The sequence below is a fragment of the Salvelinus alpinus genome, chromosome 2 (genome assembly GCF_045679555.1).
Source record: "Salvelinus alpinus chromosome 2, SLU_Salpinus.1, whole genome shotgun sequence".
Classification (NCBI taxonomy): domain Eukaryota; kingdom Metazoa; phylum Chordata; class Actinopteri; order Salmoniformes; family Salmonidae; genus Salvelinus; species Salvelinus alpinus.
This window is the reverse complement of record NC_092087.1, coordinates 82565909-82574011: the sequence shown is the minus strand read 5'-3', so window position 1 is coordinate 82574011 and position 8103 is coordinate 82565909.

Genomic DNA, 8103 nt, shown 5'->3' with positions numbered 1-8103 from the left:
CTCTTTCTCTCTCCTCTCTCTCTATTTCTCTCATTATCTCCCCTGACTCTCTCTCTCTTTCTCTCTCCTCTCTCTCTATTTCTCTCATTATCTCCCCGGACTCTTTCTCTTTCTCTCTCCTCTCTGTCTCTCATTCTCTCTCTTTCTCTCCTTCTATCTCTCTGTCACACACACCCTCTCTCCTTCTCTCCCTCCCTACCACCCATCTTCCTGTTCTCTCTCTTTCTCTCCCTCCCCAACACCCTTCGTCCTGTTCTCTCTCTCTCCCCCATCGCTCTCTCTCTATCTCGCTCTAGCTTTCTCAACACACAAGCCAGCTAGAGGAATTCCAAGAACCGCACTCGCTATATTACACACTAAGGTAATTGCGGACTTGACTCTTTGACTAGGAGGCCCCATCCTTGACTGTGTTTATCTTGTTTGAGCATAGCCGCCATCGTATACTATTAGAGCTGCATTGGATTGATGCAGTGCTGCACCCTGGTGGTTGGTACTGGTATTGTGGCCTCACAGCAGGTGAAAAAGGCTGTTGAGTTGTTTGATGAAAGGAAGAGAAAAAAGAAAAGGAGGATCTCCCTCTTACCCATCTGTTCATGTAGTCTCTAACACACTCCCTCTTCCCCATCTGTTCATGTAGTCTCTAACACACTCCCTCTTCCCCATCTGTTCATGTAGTCTCTAACACACTCCCTCTTCCTCATCTGTTCATGTAGTCTCTAACACACTCCCTCTTCCCCATCTGTACATGTAGTCTCTAACACACTCCCTCTTCCTCATCTGTTCATGTAGTCTCTAACACACTCCCTCTTCACCATCTGTTCATGTAGTCTCTAACACACTCCTTCTTCCCCATCTGTTCATGTAGTCTCTAACACACTCCCTCTTCCTCATCTGTTCATGTAGTCTCTAACACACTCCCTCTTCCCCATCTGTTCAAGTAGTCTCTAACACACTCCCTCTTCCCCATCTGTTCATGTAGTCTCTAACACACTCCCTCTTCCTCATCTGTTCATGTAGTCTCTAACACACTCCCTCTTCACCATCTGTTCATGTAGTCTCTAACACACTCCCTCTTCCCCATCTGTTCATGTAGTCTCTAACACACTCCCTCTTCCTCATCTGTTCATGTAGTCTCTAACACACTCCCTCTTCCCCATCTGTTCATGTAGTCTCTAACACACTCCCTCTTCCCCATCTGTTCATGTAGTCTCTAACACACTCCCTCTTCCCCATCTGTTCATGTAGTCTCTAACACACTCCCTCTTCCCCATCTGTTCATGTAGTCTCTAACACACTCCCTCTTCCCCATCTGTTCATGTAGTCTCTAACACACTCCCGCTTCCTCATCTGTTCATGTAGTCTCTAACACACTCCCTCTTCCCCATCTGTCCATGTAGTCTCTAACACACTCCCTCTTCCCCATCTGTTCATGTAGTCTCTAACACACTCCCTCTTCCCCATCTGTTCATGTAGTCTCTAACACACTCCCTCTTCCCCATCTGTTCATGTAGTCTCTAACACACTCCCTCTTCCCCATCTGTTCATGTAGTCTCTAACACACTCCCTCTTCCCCATCTGTTCATGTAGTCTCTAACACACTCCCTCTTCCCCATCTGTTCATGTAGTCTCTAACACACTCCCTCTTCCCCATCTGTTCATGTAGTCTCTAACGTCTCTAACACACTCCCTCTTCCCCATCTGTTCATGTAGTCTCTAACACACTCCCTCTTCCTCATCTGTTCATGTAGTCTCTAACACACTCCCTCTTCCCCATCTGTTCATGTAGTCTCTAACACACTCCCTCTTCCCCATCTGTTCATGTAGTCTCTAACACACTCCCTCTTCCTCATCTGTTCATGTAGTCTCTAACACACTCCCTCTTCCCCATCTGTTCATGTAGTCTCTAACACACTCCCTCTTCCCCATCTGTTCATGTAGTCTCTAACACACTCCCTCTTCCTCATCTGTTCATGTAGTCTCTAACACACTCCCTCTTCCCCATCTGTTCATGTAGTCTCTAACACACTCCCTCTTCCCCATCTGTTCATGTAGTCTCTAACACACTCCCTCTTCCCCATCTGTTCATGTAGTCTCTAACACACTCCCTCTTCCCCATCTGTTCATGTAGTCTCTAACACACTCCCTCTTCCCCATCTGTTCATGTAGTCTCTAACACACTCCCTCTTCCCCATCTGTTCATGTAGTCTCTAACACACTCCCTCTTCCCCATCTGTTCATGTAGTCTCTAACACACTCCCTCTTCCTCATCTGTTCATGTAGTCTCTAACACACTCCCTCTTCCCCATCTGTTCATGTAGTCTCTAACACACTCCCTCTTCCCCATCTGTTCATGTAGTCTCTAACACACTCCCTCTTCCTCATCTGTTCATGTAGTCTCTAACACACTCCCTCTTCCCCATCTGTTCATGTAGTCTCTAACACACTCCCTCTTCCCCATCTGTTCATGTAGTCTCTAACACACTCCCTCTTCCCCATCTGTTCATGTAGTCTCTAACACACTCCCTCTTCCCCATCTGTTCATGTAGTCTCTAACACACTCCCTCTTCCCCATCTGTTCATGTAGTCTCTAACACACTCCCTCTTCCTCATCTGTTCATGTAGTCTCTAACACACTCCATCTTCCCCATCTGTTCATGTAGTCTCTAACACACTCCCTCTTCCCCATCTGTTCATGTAGTCTCTAACACACTCCCTCTTCCCCATCTGTTCATGTAGTCTCTAACACACTCCCGCTTCCCCGTCTGTTCATGTAGTCTCTAACACACTCCCTCTTCCCCGTCTGTTCATGTAGTCTCTAACACACTCCCTCTTCCCCATCTGTTCATGTCGTCTCTAACACACTCCCTCTTCCCCATCTGTTCATGTAGTCTCTAACACACTCCCTCTTCCCCATCTGTTCATGTAGTCTCTAACACACTCCCTCTTCCCCATCTGTTCATGTCGTCTCTAACACACTCCCTCTTCCCCATCTGTTCATGTAGTCTCTAACACACTCCCTCTTCTCCATCTGTTCATGTCGTCTCTAACACACTCCCTCTTCCCCATCTGTTCATGTAGTCTCTAACACACTCCCTCTTCCCCATCTGTTCATGTCGTCTCTAACACACTCCCTCTTCCCCATCTGTTCATGTAGTCTCTAACACACTCCCTCTTCCTCATCTGTTCATGTAGTCTCTAACACACTCCCTCTTCCCCATCTGTTCATGTAGTCTCTAACACACTCCCTCTTCCCCATCTGTTCATGTAGTCTCTAACACACTCCCTCTTCCTCATCTGTTCATGTAGTCTCTAACACACTCCCTCTTCCCCATCTGTTCATGTAGTCTCTAACACACTCCCTCTTCCCCTAGCCATCTGGCTCAGGGAGTTAATTTAGACTCTAACACACTCCCTCGTTCCCCCCTCCTCTTTCTTGTAATCACTCCGTCACTCATTGCCTCATTTTCTCTCCCCCAATCTTGCCTACACTATCAGTGTTGTGTGTGTGTGTGTGTGTGTGTGTGTGTGTGTGTGTGTGTGTGTGTGTGTGTGTGTGTGTGTGTGTGTGTGTGTGTGTGTGTGTGTGTGTGTGTGTGTGTGTGTGTGTGTGTGTGTGTGTGTGTGTGTGTGTGTGTGTGTGTGTGCAGTATGTAGACATACTTTTATAGTTAGTCTTTGCTATGAATATTTATGCAATCTTTGTGTGCATATATTTATGTCGAATTTGTTTGTATGTTAATTTAGTCATGAACACGTCCCTACTTCTACACTACCTGACCAAAAGTATGTGAACACCTGCTCATTGAACATCTTATTCCAAAATCATGGGCATTAATATGGAGTTGGTCCCCCCTTTGCTGCTACTCTTCTGGGAAAGCTTTCCACTAGATGTTGGAACATTGCTGTGGGGACTTGCTTCCATTCAGGCACAAGAGCATTAGTGAGGTCGAGCACTGATGTTGGGCGATTAGGCCTTTCAGCTTTCCAATTCATCCCAAAGGTGTTTGATGGAGTTGAGGTCAGGGCACTGTGCAGGCCAGTGAAGTTCTTTCACACCAATCTCGACAAACCATTTCTGGACCTCGCTTTGTGCACGGGGGCATTGTCATGCTGAAACAGGAAAGGTCCTTCCCCAAACTATTGCCACAATGTTGGAAGCACAGAATTGTCTAGAATGTCATTGTAGGCTGTAGCGTTAAGATTTCCCTTCACTGGAACTAAGGGGCCGAGCCAGAACCATGACTCCATCAAACTGTACAGTTCTCACTATGCACTGGGGCAGGTTGAGTTCTCCTGGCATCCGCCAAATCCAAATTCCTCCGTCGGACTGCCAGATGGTGAAGCGTGATTCATCACTCCAGAGAACACGTTTCCACTGCTCCAGAGTCCAATGGCAGCGAGCTTTACACCACTCCAGCCGACGCTTATCATTGCGCATGGTGATCTTAGGCTTGTATGCGGCTGCTTGGCCATTGAAACCCATTTCATGAAGCTTCCGACGAATAGTTATTGTGCTGACGTTGCTTCCAGAGGCCGTTTTAAACTAGGTAGGGAGTGTTGCAACCGAGGATCAGGGGCAACCTGTCATTCAGGGCAGAGACCCACCTGTTTTGAACTAGGTAGGGAGTGTTGCAACCGAGGATCAGGGGCGACCTGTCATTCAGGGCAGAGGCCCACCTGTTTTGAACTAGGTAGGGAGTGTTACAACCGAGGATCAGGGGCGACCTGTCATTCAGGGCAGAGACCCACCTGTTTTGAACTAGGTTGGGAGTGTTGCAACCGAGGATCAGGGGCGACCTGTCATTCAGGGCAGAGACCCACCTGTTTTGAGCCCCACATTTCTAGCAACAACAACAAAATATATATAGCGTTTTTGGGGGAGGGGGTTTACATTGTCTGGATGTTATTCTGACATTAATACGTGTGACATATCAGTTTGCAAACAATGTAAAAAAAAAAAAGCCCCTTGGGTGCTGCCATAGAGTTACATTAGAAGTGCTCATCCAAGAAGGCTCAAGGTAATTGGCCACAGATAAAATCACATCAAATCACGTTATATCTACAGTAGCTTTGATTGGACTGTTCATATCAACATCATACTTTCAAAATCTTCACTAGCAGTCATCATCGTGAATCAAGTCGACCATCTACTGGTAAATCCTTGTCATATGAAGAGAAATAATGGAGAACAATTAAAGATGAAACGTATCGGTGCCTCAGCCTAATAATTTGGTCTATTTTCCCCTCTGAATTCCATCTACTGTTCTGACTTGGTGGTGCACATGTAGCCTATAACCTGTTTTAGAGAAATGTAATGATCGAATGTAGTAGTGGTAAGGTGTTGGGACTGCTGTTGGGACTGCTGTTTGTGGGCACCGTTTGTCACCATTCTAGTGCAATTAATGTACTGTTTAGTGTTGTGTTGTGTAGTGTATTGTTTAGTGTTGTGTTGTGTATTGTTTAGTGTTGTGTTGTGTATTGTTTAGTGTTGTGTTGTGTATTGTTTAGTGTAGTGTATTGTTTAGTGTAGTGTATTGTTTAGTGTTGTGTTGTGTATTGTTTAGTGTTGTGTTGTGTATTGTTTAGTGTTGTGTTGTGTACTGTTTAGTGTTGTGTAGTGTACTGTTTAGTGTTGTGTTGTGTATTGTTTAGTGTTGTGTTGTGTATTGTTTAGTGTTGTGTTGTGTATTGTTTAGTGTAGTGTTGTGTATTGTTTAGTGTTGTGTACTGTTTAGTGTTGTGTTGTGTATTGTTTAGTGTTGTGTTGTGTACTGTTTAGTGTTGTGTTGTGTATTGTTTAGTGTTGTGTTGTGTATTGTTTAGTGTTGTGTTGTGTATTGTTTAGTGTTGTGTTGTGTATTGTTTTGTGTTGTGTTGTGTACTGTTTAGTGTTGTGTTGTGTATGGTTTAGTGTAGTGTTGTGTATTGTTTAGTGTTGTGTACTGTTTAGTGTTGTGTTGTGTATTGTTTAGTGTTGTGTTGTGTACTGTTTAGTGTTGTGTTGTGTATTGTTTAGTGTTGTGTTGTGTATTGTTTAGTGTTGTGTTGTGTATTGTTTAGTGTTGTGTTGTGTATTGTTTAGTGTTGTGTTGTGTACTGTTTAGTGTTGTGTAGTGTATTGTTTAGTGTTGTGTAGTGTACTGTTTAGTGTTGTGTTGTGTATTGTTTAGTGTTGTGTAGTGTATTGTTTAGTGTTGTGTTGTGTATTGTTTAGTGTTGTGTTGTGTATTGTTTAGTGTTGTGTTGTGTAGTGTTTAGTGTTGTGTAGTGTACTGTTTAGTGTTGTGTTGTGTATTGTTTAGTGTTGTGTAGTGTATTGTTTAGTGTTGTGTTGTGTATTGTTTAGTGTTGTGTAGTGTACTGTTTAGTGTTGTGTTGTGTATTGTTTAGTGTTGTGTATTGTTTAGTGTTGTGTTGTGTATTGTTTAGTGTTGTGTAGTGTATTGTTTAGTGTTGTGTTGTGTATTGTTTAGTGTTGTGTTGTGTATTGTTTAGTGTTGTGTTGTGTATTGTTTAGTGTTGTGTTGTGTATTGTTTAGTGTTGTGTTGTGTATTGTTTAGTGTTGTGTTGTGTATTGTTTTGTGTTGTGTTGTGTAGTGTTTAGTGTTGTGTTGTGTATTGTTTAGTGTAGTGTTGTGTATTGTTTAGTGTTGTGTACTGTTTAGTGTTGTGTTGTGTATTGTTTAGTGTTGTGTTGTGTATTGTTTAGTGTTGTGTTGTGTATTGTTTAGTGTTGTGTTGTGTATTGTTTAGTGTTGTGTTGTGTACTGTTTAGTGTTGTGTAGTGTATTGTTTAGTGTTGTGTAGTGTACTGTTTAGTGTTGTGTTGTGTATTGTTTAGTGTTGTGTAGTGTATTGTTTAGTGTTGTGTTGTGTATTGTTTAGTGTTGTGTTGTGTATTGTTTAGTGTTGTGTTGTGTAGTGTTTAGTGTTGTGTAGTGTACTGTTTAGTGTTGTGTTGTGTATTGTTTAGTGTTGTGTAGTGTATTGTTTAGTGTTGTGTTGTGTATTGTTTAGTGTTGTGTAGTGTACTGTTTAGTGTTGTGTTGTGTATTGTTTAGTGTTGTGTTGTGTATTGTTTAGTGTTGTGTAGTGTACTGTTTAGTGTTGTGTTGTGTATTGTTTAGTGTTGTGTAGTGTATTGTTTAGTGTTGTGTTGTGTATTGTTTAGTGTTGTGTAGTGTACTGTTTAGTGTTGTGTATTGTTTAGTGTTGTGTTGTGTATTTTTTTAGTGTTGTGTAGTGTATTGTTTAGTGTTGTGTTGTGTATTGTTTTGTGTTGTGTATTGTTTAGTGTTGTGTTGTGTATTGTTTAGTGTTGTGTAGTGTATTGTTTAGTGTTGTGTTGTGTATTGTTTAGTGTTGTGTTGTGTACTGTTTAGTGTTGTGTAGTGTATTGTTTAGTGTTGTGTTGTGTATTGTTTAGTGTTGTGTTGTGTATTGTTTAGTGTTGTGGTGTGTAGTGTTTAGTGTTGTGTTGTGTTGTGTATTGTTTAGTGTTGTGTAGTGTACTGTTTAGTGTTGTGTTGTGTATTGGTTAGTGTTGTGGTGTGTAGTGTTTAGTGTTGTGTTGTGTTGTGTATTGTTTAGTGTTGTGTTGTGGCTTTGATGACATGCATCCCACATGTTTTTGTTTTGTTCGCCCCACCAAGATTTACATGCTAACATCGCCACTGCCAAGGACAGATGATTTTTACGCGCTTCAGCACTTGGCGGTCCCGTTCTGTGAGCTTGTGTGGCCTACCACTTTGCAGCGGAGCCGTTGTTGCTCCTAGACGTTTCCACTTCACAATAACAGCACTTACAGTTGACCAGGGCAGATCTAGTAGGGCAGAAATTTGACGAAGTGACTTGTTGGAAAGGTGGCATCCTATGACGGTGCCACGTTGAAAGTCACTGAGCTCTTCAGTACGGACCATTCTACAGCCAATGTTTGTCTATGGAGATTGCATGGCTGTGTGCTCGATTCTCTGTATATACATTTGTATATATAGTGTATTTTCAAAAGCTGTGTTTGTGAGATGGCGGAGGGCGGTAGAGAGGTAGAGAGAGAGAGAGAGAGAGAGAGAGAGAGAGAGAGAGAGAGAGAGAGAGAGAGACCC